Below are 16,626 nucleotides of genomic sequence, written 5' to 3' on the forward strand. Positions count from 1 at the left end.
TGTGTGTACCCTATGTCACAAAGAAAATCCCTGTGGGTCACAGAAGCTTGCGAGACGTTACTGTAGAACAGTGGTTCCCAAATTTAAATGTGCACAAGTCACCTGTGTACCTTGTTAAACTGCAGATTCTGATTCAGTATCTGGGATGAGACTTGAGTGTCTACATTTCTAATCATGCTGCTGATTCCCAGACAGCATGCTGAGGAAATGAACAAGCCTTCCATAGGATTCTGATATTCGCTACAATTTCAGAATTACTATTGCTCTGTTAAATCACGGATTGCTGGGCATAACTCCCAGAATTCATGATTTAATGGGTTTAGGAATTTGCATTTCAGCACCTTGCTAGGTGATGCTGGTGTCCAGGGACCACACTTTGAGAATGACTACACTGCTCCAGGCCAGCGGGCTGCAAACTTACTCCTAGGCTGGAGTTCCCACTTTCACATGATTTGTCTTAATTTTGTGTAACATTTTTCATTAATTTAAAAGCATATTTAAAAATATTTTCCCTTTCAAAAGATTTTAGGAGGCAAAACGATTTGGGGCTCTCTGATTTCCAAATTCCAGGAAATTAAGCAAAGCTCTTATTTCTTTTCCTTGATGGTTCAGTGTTTGTCCTAATTCATCTCATTGAGGAGCTTCAGGATTCATTTTTAATTTTTCTTGGTTGGGAAGCTAAATTGGAATGTCTTAATTGTACCTAGAATATCCTGACTTCCCTTAGCTTCAGTAGGTTTCAAGGAGGGGAGGAGCATCCCATGCATGCAAACAACCAATTTTTACCAGAACACATGTCTCCATCCATGATTGGTCTTCTTAAAACCTAAAGTGTCTCATTTACCCTCTCTGTCAAATAGATAGTGATCAGTCAATGCACATGAAGAAAACTAGGGAAGGTGTCCAGTCATTTTAAAATTGCAGTGAATCTTGAATTAAAGAACATTTGATAATTTCTCAGTTATAAAAGTCCGACATAAAACAGCAATCCAACATTCACAAGCATTCAATATATTGATCATTAGAAGACAAAACTGAGTTCAGGGACTCCTCATTTGTCTCTCTGATCTCAGCGAGGCCGCAGTGAGCAATGGCATGAAGCGAGGTCTTAATTCCCTGCCCAGGAATTGAACCTGGGTAGCCCGGATGAAAACCAGGAATCCTAGCCACCAGAGCAGCAAGGGCTAGAGGCCTGGATCTTTGCCCCCAGTGAAAAATTGATCACGGAAGCAGAAATGAAAATTCAGGTACAAAGTTTATTATTAGAGACAAAGCACAACACCAAGAGGGAGAGCACATAGAGAAACAGTTTGTCTAGGAGACAGAAGCAAGGCAGAGATGCACCCTGGAGAGAAAGGGTGTAGGTGCCCCTCTAGTGAGGAGGAGCATGGTAAAGAGGCAGTTAAATCATTCATATAGGTCAGTTCTTTCGCGTCCTTGTCTTCCTTCAGGCCAATTATCCGGTTTCTTTTTCCACACTTGACCTACCCTGGGACCCTCCCCTGGGCTACACACTCACCCCTCAGCCAAGATGGGTCTCAAAGTGAAGTCTTCTGGAAGGAGCAAGACTCATTATGGCCTGGCATTATCCCTTGACTTTTGACTCACAAGGAGCCTTTCTGTGCATGTGTAGTGTCTCCTTTGTCCCAAGAAAGAGGGGAGTGGAGATCCTTTAATCCTTTCAAACAGGTTTTTGGCTCTCTTTGTCCTTTTCATGACTATGACCTTAAGGTGTTTACAAGAGACAAACACTGGCTGGTTAGCCTGTTTTTGTTGTTACTTCCATTTCAGAGGGCAAACAGGAGGCTGACTGTAAATGCCCTAATTGGAGCCCATCTATCTCTTGTCTCAGGAAATGCTAGTAGTTGTAGGCATCCAGCCTGAAGCCCCCTTCTTTGTGCCCCCATAAAATGCAAACAGGAGGCCAGATATAAATGTCTAACCTGGAGTCCATCTATCTCCTAACCCATCTCCAGTGCCCATCACAAACCTGATGCCCAGGAGGCATTCAATAAATGTGTGGTCAAAAAACAGTGTTTGAATGAATGAACTAATGAAAGATAAAGAGGGGAGCATTAGCAACTACAGTAAAATATCAGACATGAGATTCAGTTCAGTTCAGTTGCTCAGTCGTGTCCGACTCTTTGTGACCCCATGGACTACAGCATGCCAGGCCTTCCTGTCCATCACCAACTCCCAGAGCTTGCTCAAACTCATGTCCATCCAGTCGGTGATGCCATCCAATCATCTCATCCTCTGTCATCCCCTTCTCCTCCCACCCTCAATCTTTCCCAACATCAGGGTCTTTTCCAATGAGTCAGCTCTTCACATCAGGTGGCCAAAGTATTGGAGTTTCAGCTTCAGCCTCAGTCTTTCCAATGAATATTCAGGACTGATTTCCTTTAGGATGGACTGGTTAGATCTCTTTGCTGTCCAAGGGACTCTCAAGTGTCTTCTCCAACACCACAGTTCTAAAGGATCAATTCTTTGGCGCTCGGCTTTCTTTATAGCCCAACTCTCATATCCATACATGACTACTGGAAAAACCATAGCTTTGAGTAGATGGACCTTTGTCAGCAAAGTAATGTCTCTGCTTTTTAATATGCTGTCTAAATTGGTCATAGGTTTTCTTCCAAGGAGTAAGCGTCTTTTAATTTCATGGCTGCAGTCACCATTTGAGTGATTTTGGAGCCCCCCAAAATAAAGTCTGTTACTGCTTCCCCATCTATTTGCCACGAAATGATGGGACCACATGCCATGATCTTAGTTTTCTGAATGTTGAGTTTTAAGCCAACTTTTTCACTTTCCTCTTTTGTTTTCATCAAGAGGCTCTTCAGTTCTTCATGTTTTTTAGTTCTTCTACAGACATGAGGTAGATCATAACAAATTTGCTATTAATAATAGCTAAAATCCTAGCGTTGTGAAATTTAAAAAGAAGAAAAGGTAAAAAGCATTTTTATTTACTTGCCTTCCCTTGTATTTTCTTAAACATGAGTATTATAAAAAACTTCGTATTTAACTATAGTTGATTTACAGTATTGTATTAGTTTTCGGTGTATAGCTTCAGATTATTTTCCATTATAGGCTATTACAAGATAATGAATATATTTCCATGCTCTATACAGTAAATCCTTGTGTCTACCTACTATATGAAATAGTATATATTTCATGAGATGGCTGGATGGCATCACTGACTCGATGGACGTGAGTCTGAGTGAACTCTGGGAGTTGGTGATGGACAGGGAGGCCTGGTGTGCTGCGATTCATGGGGTCGCAGAGTCGGACATGACTGAGCGACTGAATTGAACTGAACTGAACTGAACTGATGTAGTTCTTAGTCCCATATTCCTAATCTATCTCTTCTCCCCCTCTGGTTTCCCCTTTAGTAATCATATTTTTCTATGCATGTGAGTATGTTTCTCTTTTGTAAATAAACTGATATTTATTATTTTTTAGATTCCACATGTAAGTGATATTATGTAATATTTGTCTTTCTCTGCCTATCTTACTTCACTTAGTGAGATAATCTCTACGTCCATCCATGCTGCTGCAGATGAAAATATTTTATTCTTTTTTATGGTTGAGTAATATTCTATTGTGTGTATGTACATTTTCTTTATCCATTCATCTGTAGATGGACATTTAGGTTGCTTCCATTTCTTGGCTATTATAAATAGTGCTGCTCTGAACAGTGGGGCTGTAAGACCTGGCCATTCAAGAGAGCTATTCTCTTGCTCTCTGTAGCCAGAGCCTGCTTCGCTGACACCAAGAAGGAAATGGCAACCCAGTCCAGTGTTCTTGCCTGGAAAATCCCATGGACGGAGGAGCCTGGTGGGCTGCGGTCTATGGGGTCGCACAGAGTCGGACACGACAGAAGCGACTTAGCTGCAGCAGCAGCAGCTTCGCTGACAAACCATTCACAGGATTGACCTTCCTCCAACTTGCCGCAGATCCCAGCTGGAGATTGTTCTTATCACGGAAGGGGTGAGGGGCGTGGCCTCTACTGGTTTCCCTGGTAACTAATGTACTCCACCTGATGTCAATTCCCTTGTAACTGGTCCTCTCCTCTTCCCCTGCCCCAGGGAGTGGAGACTGCCGTCATTTCCTCCTGCGCCCACTGCACACAGTGGGGTGTCGCTCCAGGACCTTGCTTCAGACAGGTAAGATGCCCCTCATCCATTGATGTGTCTGTTCTCTCTGAGCTTTTTCTTCAGTCTTGAAGCTAGGCGAGCACAGGCCTTATAGGCCTGCGCTCCATGGGGTGCACATAGCTTTTCAAATTAGAGTTTCCGTCTTTTCTGGAGTATGCCTAGGAGTGGGATTTCTGGGTCATGTATTTTGTGTTTTAAGGAATCTCCATATCGTTTTCCAGAGTGGCTGCACCAACATTTACATTCCCGCTGACTGTAGTACGATTCCCTTTTCTCCATACTCTCTCCAGACTTTTTGGTGAAGGCCATTCTCACTGGTGTGCGGTAATACCTCCTTGTAGTTTTTGATGAGAATGAGTTTTTGAGGGTAGTGCATTGAGAACTGTTCATAATCTTCAGAATCTTCTGATTTGCAGTCCTCCATTTGGGATTAGGTCACACGTTTTGTGAATATCATGCATCATGGTTCGATGTCCAGTCTTTTTTGAGAACCACTGAAATAGATTACTTCAGTTGGCCTAATAATTTATAATATAAATCACACAGGGAAATAATTCTAGTTTTAAAAAATGAATGGTAATGTGTATCATATATTACATAAATGATTTGTTATTTGAAAGAGTATTTTCCTTATTTTCTCTAGTTTCTAAAATATTTGGATAAACACCTGGAAATTTTTCTACATTAGTTTCTTCTCTAGAAATCAAGATAATTATGTCTACAAACTTGTAAGAATTTCCTGTAAAATTTTGGAAGAATGAAAGGAGATTCTCTCATGTATCATTTCTTTAATCTTCAGGAAAAGCTTAACAATGTGAGGTGCAGAGTGAAAAGAAAAATGAGATAGACATTTAAAAATAAACAACAAGGACTTTTTGATATTATTTATGCTATTGTTGGTTAATGGAAATTTCTGAAAGCCTTTAAAACTACCAGTATTTGAAGGGATTGACAAGATTATTTCATTTTCTGGGTCAAGCATAGAGAGGACAGAGTGTCTTAGTTTACTACTGAATAATGAAAAAAGCAGTTAACATAGAAAGTTGGTATTTATAAAATATAGTCTCTCCTGGACATTTAAGGGAAGGATGTTGGCATATCTTTGCAAATGTATGACACTGAAGATGCTGCATTAATAATCCATCATAATGATGATTTGAGGGAAAGTATCTAACCATCTAAGAGCATAGATAAGATACCTTACCATCTTACACTTTAGGATATTCCTTTGTTTTTTCCATGGCATATGTTCCTAGTGGGTATTATATTGGAGATGCTCATCCACTCTTTCAAATTTCTGCAAGCCTGTTGCAAAAACATGAAAGTTAAGAGGCACCTTCATACTTTTCGTTAATAAAAAGTTCTAGTTCTCCTGATGTACTTGTTTGCTACCAAAAAACTCTTTAAAAATGATAATCTAAGACTTTAAAGTTTTTACTCTGATATTTTTCAAGCCCTTATTGAATTGCTGACAACTCAGAAGTTGCTGTGTATGCTTCGTATTTCAGTTCTGAAACTGGGTTCTCGTAAAGCTAAGATCTTCTGCCGAGTTTATCATTACCTCTCTATCCAAAACTATCCCCTTTCTTGTCCCATACCTGTTCCCCCCTCAAGATTGAGGAGTGTAGGATACAATGATTCTATACAGGATAGACTCCAGGATACAAAAGGCTTTCTGTGTTCCCTGTTTCTTGTTTGTAAGAAAAAGGCTTCAGCCTCCTGCACCTTCCTGGTGTTCCAAAGGGTAGATTCACAGTTGCTAATTAGGGAAGTGAGGAAGTGAAGAAACAAGGGAAAAGCAGTAATGAAACAGTAGTTCAGGGACTTCCCTGGTGGTCCAGTGGCTAAGACTTCATGCTCCCAGTGCAGGGGACCCAGGGCTCGATGCCTAATTGGAAAACTGCATCCTACTTGCTGCAACTAAAACCTGACACAGTGAAACAATAAATAAATAAATATATTTTTAAAAAGAAACAGTACTGCAGTAATAGAATCCTAGTTCCTCCTCAAGGGATATACAGAGCAATCTGATCTATCTTTGAGTTCATCTATAGGAGCTGAGGCACCACCACCCATATGGAGGATGGTTCCTTCAGGGTGAGCACAAACACAGACCCCCAGACAGGTTAGAACAAAAAAGCTGATGATTGGCTAGAACACCACCTATTCAGTTCAATTCAGTCACTCAGTCATGTTGGACTCTTTGTGACCCCATGGACTGCGGGATACCAGGCCTCCCTGTCCATCACCAACTCCCGGAGCTTGCTCAAACTCATGTCCATCAAGTTGGTGATGCCATCCAACCATCTCATCCTCTGTCGTCCCCTTCTCCTCCTGCCTTCAAACTTTCCCAGCATCAGAGTCTTTTCCAGTGAGTCAGCTCTTCACATCAGGTGGCCAAAGTATTGGAGTTTCAGCTTCAGCCTCAGTCCTTCCAATGAATATTCAGGACTGATTTCCTTTAGGATGGACTGATTGGATCTCTTTGCAGTCCAAGGGACTCTCAAGAGTCTTCTCCAACACCATGGTTCTAAAGCATTAATTCTTTGGCGCTCAGCTTTCTTTATAGCCCAACTCTCACATCCATACATGACTACTGGAAAAACCATAGCTTTGACTAGACAGACCTTTGTTGGCAAAGTAATGTCTCTGCTTTTTAATATGCTGTCTAACTTTGGTCATAACTTTCCTTCCAAGGAGTAAGCATCTTTTAAATTCATGGCTGCAGTCACCATCTGCAGTGATTTTGGAGCCCCAAAAAATAAAGTTGGCCACTGTTTCCACTGTTTCCCCCATCTATTTGCCACGAAGTGATGGGACCGGATACCATGATCTTAGTTTTCTGAATGTTGAATGTCAGGGGGACGTTCAGCTTTAAGGGATCCAATATGTTGCTTTTTTTTTTTTTGGTGTGTGTGCCATTTCTCAAGGACTCTCTGTTCCTTATAAGTTCCTGGAATACAGGAACAAGTAGAGCTGCATGCAGTTCTCAGGACTGAGATCATGGGAAAGGGCACCTGCTTGGATTCCTTTCAGTGGCTCCCTTCAGTGACTCTCTTCAGTGACCTTCTATGTATTAGACTATCCATTTTGTTGCAACTGGCAAAATTTCATTCTTTGTAATGGCTGAATAATCATTTTACTGAAGATATATAAGCATGCAGTTCTGCTAATAAAATACCCTTTTTCCGCTAGAGACTTGGGTCCCCCGTGTCCTTCTTTCTGTCTTCATTCTCTTCAGAGTGTGGAAGCCTACCAAGCTCACTTTCTTGCCTGGGCTTTCAAGACCTCCTTGAGAGGATGTCCTGTGCCTTCATGAGCGGTACAAGTCCTGTGCATGGGCTTTATTGGTTTTCCACATAACCCGAGAGATACTGCTCTCTCTCTCTCTCTCTTTTCATCGACTCCGGTCCCCAGGTCCCGGTCTGTAAAAGACCGCAACAGTTGAGCTTTAAGCCAACTTTTTTCACTCTTCTCTTTCACTTTCGTCAAGAGGCTCTTTAGTTCTTCTTCACTTTCTGCCATAAGGGTGGTGTCAATCTGCATATCTGAGGTTATTGATATTTCTCCCAGCAATCTTGATTCCAGCTTGTGCTCATCCAGCCCAGTGTTTCTCATGATGTACTCTGCGTAGAAGTTAAATAAGCAGGGTGACAACATACAGGGTGACAATATACGTCAAGGAGCCTTGACGTACTCTTTTTCCTACTTGGAACCAGTATGTTTTTCCATGTCCAGTTCTAACTGTTGCTTCCTGACCTGCATACAGGTTTTGCAAGAGGCAGGTCAGGTGGTCTGGTATTCCCATCTCTTTCAGAATTTTCCACAGTTTATTGTGATCCACACAGTCAAAGGCTTTGGCATAGTTAGCAAAGCAGAAATAGATGTTTTTTCTGGAACTCTCTTGCTTTTTCCATGATCCAGCAGATGTTGGCAATTTGATCTCTGTTTCCTCTGCCTTTTCTAAAACCAGCTTGAACATCTGGAAGTTCACGGTTCATGTATTGCTGAAGCCTGGCTTGGAGAATTTTGAGCATTACTTTACTAGCATGTGAGATGAGTGCAATTGTGTGGTAGTCTGAGCATTCTTTGGCACTTCCTTTCTTTGGGATTGGAATGAAAACTGACCTTTTCCAGTTCTGTGGCCACTGCTGAGTGAAAACGTTGCTGACATATTGAGTGTAGCACTTTCACAGCATCATGTTTTAGGATTTGAAATAGCTCGACTGGAATTCCATCACCTCTGCTAGCTTTGTTCGTAGTGATACTTCCTAAGGCCCACTTGACTTCACATTCCAGGGTATCTGGCTCTAGGTCTGTGATCACACCATCATGATTAACTGGGTCATTAATTTTCGTACAGTTCTTCTGTGTATTCTTGCCACCTCTTCTTAATATCTTCTGCTTTTGTCAGGTCCATACCATTTCTGTCCTTTATTGAGCCTATCTTTGCATGAAATGTTCCCTTGGTATCTCTAATTTTCTTGAAGAGATCTCTAGTCTTTCCCATTCTATTGTTTTCCTCTATTTCTTTGCATGGATCACTGAGGAAGGCTTTCTTATCTCTCCTTGCTATTCTTTGGAACTCTGAATTCAAATGGATGTATCATTCCTTTTCTCCTTTGCTTTTTGCTTCTCTTCTTTTCACAGCTATTTGTAAGGCCTCCTCAGACAGCCATTTTCTTTTTTCTATTTCTTTTTCTTGGGGATGGTCTTGATCCCTGTCTCCTATACAATGTCACAAACCTCTGTCCATAGTTTATCAGGCACTCTATCTATCAGATCTAGTCCCTTAAATCTATTTCTCACTCCCACTGTATAATCGTATATATATAATTGATTTAGGTTATACCTGAATGGTTTAGTGGTTTTCCCTACTTTCTTCAATTTAAGTCTGAATTTGGCAATAAGGAGTTCATTATCTGAGCCACAGTGTGCTCCCGGTCTTGTTTTTGCTGACTGCATAGAGCTTCTCCAACTTTGGCTGCAAAGAATAAAATCAATCTGATTTCAGTGTTGGCAATCTGGTGATGTTCATGTGTAGAACCTTCTTTTGTGTTGTTGGAAGAGGGTGTTTGTTTATGACCAGTACATTCTCTTGGCAAAACTCTATTAGCCTTTGCCCTGCTTCATTCCGTACTCCAAGGCCAAATTTGCCTGTTCCTGCAGGTGTTTCTCAACTTCCTACTTTTGCATTAAAGTTCCCTATAATGAAAAGGACATCTTTTTTGGGTGTTAGTTCTAAAAGATATTTTAGATCTTCATCCTATTACCTCACCACTTACCAGTTAGAAGAAAGTCATGTATCCCTCTCTCAAAATTTGCCTTTAAAAAACTCTTCCCTGAAGACTGTTAGAGAGTTTGGGTCTTTTGAGCTGAGCTCCTGTACTCCTGTCTTGGCCTTTGCAGTAAACCTGCTCCAAACTTGACATTTCAGTTTGCTTGGCCTCACTGAGCACTGGGCACATGAACCTGGGTTCAGCAACAGTTCCACTGAACTTTTAGAAAATATGCCCCTACAAATCCTTGTACACTGATGATGGGGAAAATTTGCAAAAAAAAAAAAAAACCCACTATATATATATATATATATATATATATATATATATATATTGCAGCCTCTATATAAAAAAAGCATAGAGATTCCTCAAAAAAAATAAATAAATAAATAAAAAGAATTACCATGGGATTCAGCATTCCCACTTCTAGGTATTTATCCAAGAGAATTAAAATCAGGATCCTGAAGAAATTAGCATGCCTGCTAAGGATCTGAAAACAACTTAAAAGTCCACAGATATATGAATGGATAAAGAAAATGTAGGGAGGCACACACAAAGAACTTCCTTTAGTTGTGTGGGACTCTTTGCGACCCATGGACTGAAGCCCACCAGGCTCCCCTGTCCAAGGGATTCTCCGGGCAAGAATACTGGAGTGAGTTGCCATGACCTCCTCCAGGGGATCTTCCAAGCCCAGGGATTGAACCCACGTCACTTAGTAGGCAGATTCTTTACCCCTAGCGCCACATGGGAAGCCTTCCAAAAGGAGGAAATTCTGCAGATGAACCTTGAGGACATTATACCAAGTGAAATAAGCCAGTCAAGAAAGACAAACATGCATGGTTTCAACTATGTGGATCTAAAGTAGTCAAATTTGTAGAAGCAAAGGGTGAAATGGTGGTTGACAGGGGTTGGAGGGAGGGAGAAATGGAGAGTTACTAATCAATGGGTATAAGGTTTCACTTAGCAAGGTACATAAGCTCTAGAGATCTGCTTACAACATCATTCCTATAGTTAATAGTATTTTATTGTACACTTAAAAGTTTCTTTAAAAAATTTTAATTTATTTGGTTGTGCCAGGTCTTAGCTGCAGCACTCAGGATCTTTGATCTTCATTGCAGCATGCAGGATCTGCTGGTTGTGGCATGTGAACTGTTAGTTGTGGCCTGTGGGATCTAGTTCCCTGACCAGGGATTGAACCCAGGCTCTCTGCATTGGGAACACAGAGTCTGACCACTGGACCACCAGGAAAGTCCCTTAAAAGTTTTTTAACAGGGTAAATCTTTTGTGGTATTCTTATGTTAATAAAATTAAAAATCAAATTATTATTAAAGTAAAAATAAATGTTGTGTTGCTGAAAAAATATGCCACTGCATTATAATGGGTAGTTGAAGATTTGTTTACATAAAATGGTAATGTAACCATCTAAACCAGTCTCCTTTTCACTTTACATGCTTTGTCATCTCGTAGAGCAAATATCCTGGGGAGCTGATTTTGTTATCTTTTTTAAATATTCAGTAATAATATTGCTGGACTGACCTAAAAGTGAAGGAAATATCAGAACTCCCAAATGTCAAAGCTGCTCTAGAAGGATAAAAATGTTTATGGTTGCTGAGTCAGAGGGAGGATAGGGGGAAGAGATAGGGAGTTTGGGATGGACATGTACACACTGATATATTGAAAATGTATTAACAGCAAGTACCTACTGTATAGCACAGGGAACTCTGCTCAATGTTATATGGCAGTCTGGATGGGAGGGGAGTTTGCGGGGGGAATGGATACGCGTAAATGTATGGCTGAGTCACCTCACTGTTCACCTGAAACTATCACCATTTTGATATCAGTTATACCCCAATACAAAATAAAACAGTTTTAAAAATTACTTAAGAATGGGGAAAAGGATAAAATGTAACAATTGTGAATGTTTATAAAGAGCTGTTACAGATTCTGGAGGCAGTTTCCAGAGTTCTAAGGGTATGCTGAATAATCTCAACATTGTGGAACTAAGTGCATTAACCTCAAGGTGATTCCTTTGGAAAGGAAAGCTTTCGTTTGATTGGTGAACCATAGTTCAAAAGATTTCCCAGTTTCTAGGACTATATTTGTCTTTATGTTCATGGATCATTTCTCAAGCAGTTGTGACAGGACAGTATGGAAAAAGAGGCCTGGGCCCATGCTGAGGCACTTATTGCTCAGCTAGAAAAAGAACTCATTAGAGTATTCAAAATAAGATTCATAAGGATGACGCTGGTTCTTGAAACTTACCTTCTTTATCTTCCAATAACCAGATTCTTGATCATTAAAACCTAAATACCACCCCTTTTTTATTTATTCACTTAGCCATTCATTTCTTTTTTTCCCATTTCCTCAAGTATGAGCACCTTCTAAGAGCCAGCACTCTTCTCTGTATAAGAGTTTACCAGAAAGCCAGAGGGAAATGGCATCTGCTATTACATGGCAAGTCAGACTTTATCTGTATCTCTTTTATGGCAATCACTAGAGTTCAATTATTTGTGCATATCTCATCCTCCCATAAGTGCTTTGATGTCAGTATCACTGTCTAATTAACTTATTTCTTTATTATTTATTTATTTAGTTGTTTTACAACTAAAAGACAACTGACATGTGATGAGTGACTGGACAAGTGAATGAATAAGTAGGTGAGTGAATGAACCAATCTTTCTGACCTATTACGCCTGCGTAATGCAACATGATTTTTACTTTTCTGAACTGGTACAAAAGAAACCCAACCTCCGTCATTACGGGATGGAGTCGCATAAAATGGGCATCAAGAAAGCCATTACAATGGAATTTTAAAAAAACCAAATGTGTTTCTGTGGAGTTATAGAATACATTTTTGCAGCCTAACATAATTAAATCAGGATTTTAAAAAGGTTTCAAATGCAGATTGATGTATTTATCAATAGACTTGTTACCTATTTAGCAGAGGCCATTAATGTGTATTAAGAAAGAATACCATTATATGAAATAGCAGTAGAGGAAGTTTTTTAGCTCCCTTAAATATTTCTTTATGCCAGATAATGACTCAATGAAGTAAAGATTAGAAATGGTCTCCATATTTTGACTTATTTAGAAAAGTTTTGTTACATGTGCATAAACTAGCTTTGAGGAAGAAGAGTGCATAGGTAACTATTTTAAAGATTTGAAGTGAATACACACAAAGTTGAGGGAACTAAGGAAAGCTAATATCTGCCAAAAGTGGCCTCTATTGAAGCACATTCCCACATTTTAAAAAATTAATTAATTTATTTTAATTTGAGGCTAATTACTTTACAATATTGTAGTGGTTTTTGCCCTACATTGACATGAATCAGCCATGGGTATACATGTGTTCCCCATCCTGAAGCCCCCTCCCACCTCCCTCCCCATCCCATTCCTCAGGTCATCCGACTGCACTGGCCCTGAGCGCTCTGTCTCATCCATCGAAACTGGGTGTGCGATCTGTTTCACATATGGTAATATACATGTTTCAATGCTATTCTCTCAAGTCATCGCACCCTTGCCTTCTCCCACAGAGTCCAAAAGTCTATTCTTTATATCTGTGTCTCTTTTGCTGTCTCACAAATAGGGTCATTGTTACCATCTTTCTAAATTCCATATATATGCATTAATATTACTATATTGGTGTTTTTCTTTCTGACTTACTCCACTCTGTATAATAGGGTCCAGTTTGAACCAGCTTATTAGAACTGATTCAAATGTGCTGTTTTTAATAGCCGAGTAATATTCCATTGTGTATATGTACCACAGCTTTCTTATCCTGGAATGTGAAGTCAAGTGGGCCTTAGGAAGCATCACTACAAACAAAGCTAGTGGAGGTGATGGAATTCCAGTTGAGCTATTTCAAATCCTAAAAGATGATGCTGTGAAAGTGCTGCACTCAATATGTCAAAAAATTTGGAAAACTCAGTAGTGGCCACAGAACTGGAAAAGGTCAGTTTTCGTTCCAGTCCCAGAGAAAGGAAATGCCAAAGAATGCTCAAACTACCGCACAATTGTACTCATCTCACACACTAGTAAAGTAATGCTCAAAATTCTCCAAGCCAGGCTTCAGAAATACTTGAACCGTGAACTTCCAGATATTCAAGCTGGTTTTAGAAAAGGCAGAAGAACCAGACATCAAATTGCCAACATCTGCTGTATCATGGAAAAAGCAAGAGAGTTCCAGAAAGACATCTATTTTTGCTTTATTGACTATACCAAAGCCTTTGACTGTGTGGATCACAATAAACTATGGAAAATTCTGAAAGAGATGGGAGGAGTATCAGACCACCTTACCTGCCTCTTGCGAATCCTGTATGCAGATCAGGAAGCAACAGTTAGAACTGGACATGGAACAACAGACTGGTTCCAAATAGGAAAAGGAGTACGTCAAGGCTGTATATTGTCATCTTGGTTATTTAACTTATATGCAGAGTACATCATGAGAAACCCTGGGCTGGAAGAAGCACAAGCTGAAATCAAGATTGCTGGGAGAAATATCAATAACCTCAGATATGCAGATGACACCACCCTTATGGCAGAAAGTGAAGAAGAACTAAAGAGCCTCTTGATGAAAGTGAAAGAGGAGAGTGAAAAAGTTGGCTTAAAACTCAACATTCAGAAAACTAAGATCATGGCATCTGGTCCCATCAGTTCATGGGAAATAGATGGGGAAACAATGGAAACAGTGTCAGACTTTATTTTTCTGGGCTTGAAAATCACTGCAGATGGTTATTGCAGCCATGAAATTAAAAGATGCTTACTCCTTGGAAGGAAACCTAGACAGCATATTAAAAAGCAGAGACATTACTTTGCCAACAAAGTCCATCTAATCAAGGCTATGGTTTTTCCAGTAGTCATGTATGGATGTGAGAGTTGGACTATAAAGAAAGCTGAGTACTGAAGAATTGATGCTTTTGAACTGTAGTGTTGGAGAAGACTCTTGAGAGTCCCTTGGACTGCAAGGAGATCCAACCAGTCCATCCAAAAAGAGATCAGTCCTGGGTTTTCATTGGAAGGACTGATGCTGAAGCTGAAACTCCAATATTTTGGCCACCTGATGCGAAGAGCTGACTCATTTGAAAAGCCCCTGATGCTTGGAAAGATTGAGGGGAGGAGGAGAAGGGGATGACAGAGGATGAGATGGTTGGATGGCATCATCAACTGAATGGACATGAGTTTGGGTAAACTCTGGGAGTTGGTGATGGACAGGGAGGCCTGGCATGCTGCAGTTCATGGGGTCGCAAGGAGTCGGACACAATTGAGCAACTGAACCGAACTAAACCATAGCTTTCTTATCTATTCATCTGCCTAGATGCCGATGGACATCTAGGTTACTTCCATGTCCTAGCTATTGTAAACAGTGCTGCAGTGAACACTGGGGTACACGTGTCTGTTTCAATTCTAGCCTTCTCAGTGTGTATGCCCAGCAGTGGGATTGCTGGGTCATATGGAAGTTCTATTTCCAGTTTTTTAAGGAATCTCCACACTGTTTTCCATAGTGGCTGTACTAGTTCGCATTCCCACCAACAGTGTAAGAGGGTTCCCTTTTCTCTGCAACCCATCCAGCATTTATTGCTTGCAGAGTTTTTGATAGCAGCCATTCTGACTGACATGAGACCGTCCCTCACTGTGGTTTTGATTTGCATTTCTCTGATAATGAGTGATGTTGAGCATCTTTTCATGTGTTTGTTAGCCATCTGTATGTCTTCTTTGGAGAAATGTCTGTTCAGTTCTTTGGCCCATTTTTTGATTGGGTCATTTATTTTTCTGGAATTGAACTGTGTGAGCTGCTTGTATATTTTTGAGATTAATTCTTTGTCAGTTGCTTCATTTGCTATTATTTTCTCTCATTCTGAAGGCTGTCTTTTCACCTTGCTTATAGTTTCCTTCTTTGTGCAAAAGCTTTTAAGTTTAATTAGGTCCCATTTGTTTATTTTTACTTTTATTTCCATTACTCTGGGAGGTGGGTCATAGAGGATCCTGCTGTGATTTATGTTGGAGAGTGTTTTGCCTATGTTTTCCTCTAGGAGTTTTATAGTTTCTGGTCTTACACTTAGATCTTTAATCCATTTTGAGTTTATTTTTGTGTATGGTGTTATAAAGTGTTCTAGTTTCATTCTTTTACAGGTGGTTGATCAGTTTTCCCAGCACCACTTGTTAAAGAGATTGTCTTTTCTCCATTGTATATTCTTGCCTCCTTTGTCAAAGATAGGGTGTCCATAGGTGTATGGATTTATCTCTGAGCTTTCTATTTTGTTCCATTGATCTATATTTCTGTCTTTGTGACAGTGCCATACTGACTTTGTGGTATAGTCTGAAGTCAGGCAGGTGGATTCCTCCGGTTCCATTCTTCTTTCTCAAGATTGCTTTGACTATTCAAAGTTTTTTGGTATTTCCATACAAACTGTGAAATTATTTGTTCTAGTTCTGTGGAAAATACCATTGGTAGCTTGATAGGGATTACATTGAATCTATCGATTGCTTTGGGTAGTGTACCCATTTTCACTATATTGATTCTTCCGATCCATGAACATGGTATATTTGTCCATCTATTTGTGTCATCTTTGATTTCTTTCATCAGTGCTTTATAGTTTTCTGTATATAGGCCTTTTGTTTCTTTAGGTAGAATTATTCCTAAGTACAACTCTTTTTGTTGTAATGGTGAATGGAATTGTTTCCTTACTTTCTCTTTCTGTTTTCTCATTGTTAGTATATAGGAATGCAATGGATTTCTGTGTGTTAGTTTTATATCCTGCAACTTTACTATAATCATTGATTAGCTCTAGTGTTTTCTGGTGGTGTCTTTAGGGTTTTCTATGTAGAGGATCATGTCATCTGCAAACAGTGAGAGTTTTACTTCTTTTCCAATCTGGATTCCTTTTATTTGTTTTTCTTCTCTGATTGCTGTGGCTAAAACTTCCAAAACTATGTTGAATAGTAGTGGTGAAAGTGGGCACCCTTGTCTTGTTTCTAACTTTAAGGCAAATGCTTTAAATTTTTCACCATTGAGGATAGTGTTTGCTGTGGGTTTATCATATGTGGCTTTTATTATGTTGAGGTATGTTCCTTCTATGCCTGCTCTGGAGGGTTTTTTTTTTTTTTTTAAATCACAAATGGATGTTGAATTTTGTCAAAGGCTTTGTCTGCATCTATTGAGATAATCATATGGTTTTTATCTTTCAATTTGTTAATAT

The 16,626-nt window shown here is 39.8% G+C and overlaps 1 long non-coding RNA gene across 3 annotated transcripts in view; it reads left to right on the forward strand.

Annotated features, from left to right (window-relative positions):
• The first annotated feature begins 4,075 nt into the window (after positions 1-4,075).
• Positions 4,076-16,626, forward strand: part of LOC147374623 (uncharacterized) — a 112,165-nt gene continuing 99,614 nt past the window's right edge. Inside the window, exons 1-4 of one of the 3 annotated variants that reach the window (XR_015162980.1) lie at positions 4,086-4,160; positions 12,024-12,087; positions 12,830-12,903; positions 13,199-13,334. This is a non-coding gene — a long non-coding RNA (uncharacterized LOC147374623). Of the gene's footprint in view, positions 4,161-10,585; positions 10,704-12,023; positions 12,088-12,829; positions 12,904-13,198; positions 13,335-16,626 lie in introns of those variants that run through there. The other 2 variants (XR_015162982.1, XR_015162981.1) reach the window with 2 other exon arrangements.

Source organism: Bos grunniens, chromosome 4, assembly GCF_055505025.1.
Source record: "Bos grunniens cultivar Pamir isolate PY7600 chromosome 4, Bosgru_T2T1.0, whole genome shotgun sequence".
NCBI lineage: Eukaryota > Metazoa > Chordata > Mammalia > Artiodactyla > Bovidae > Bos > Bos grunniens.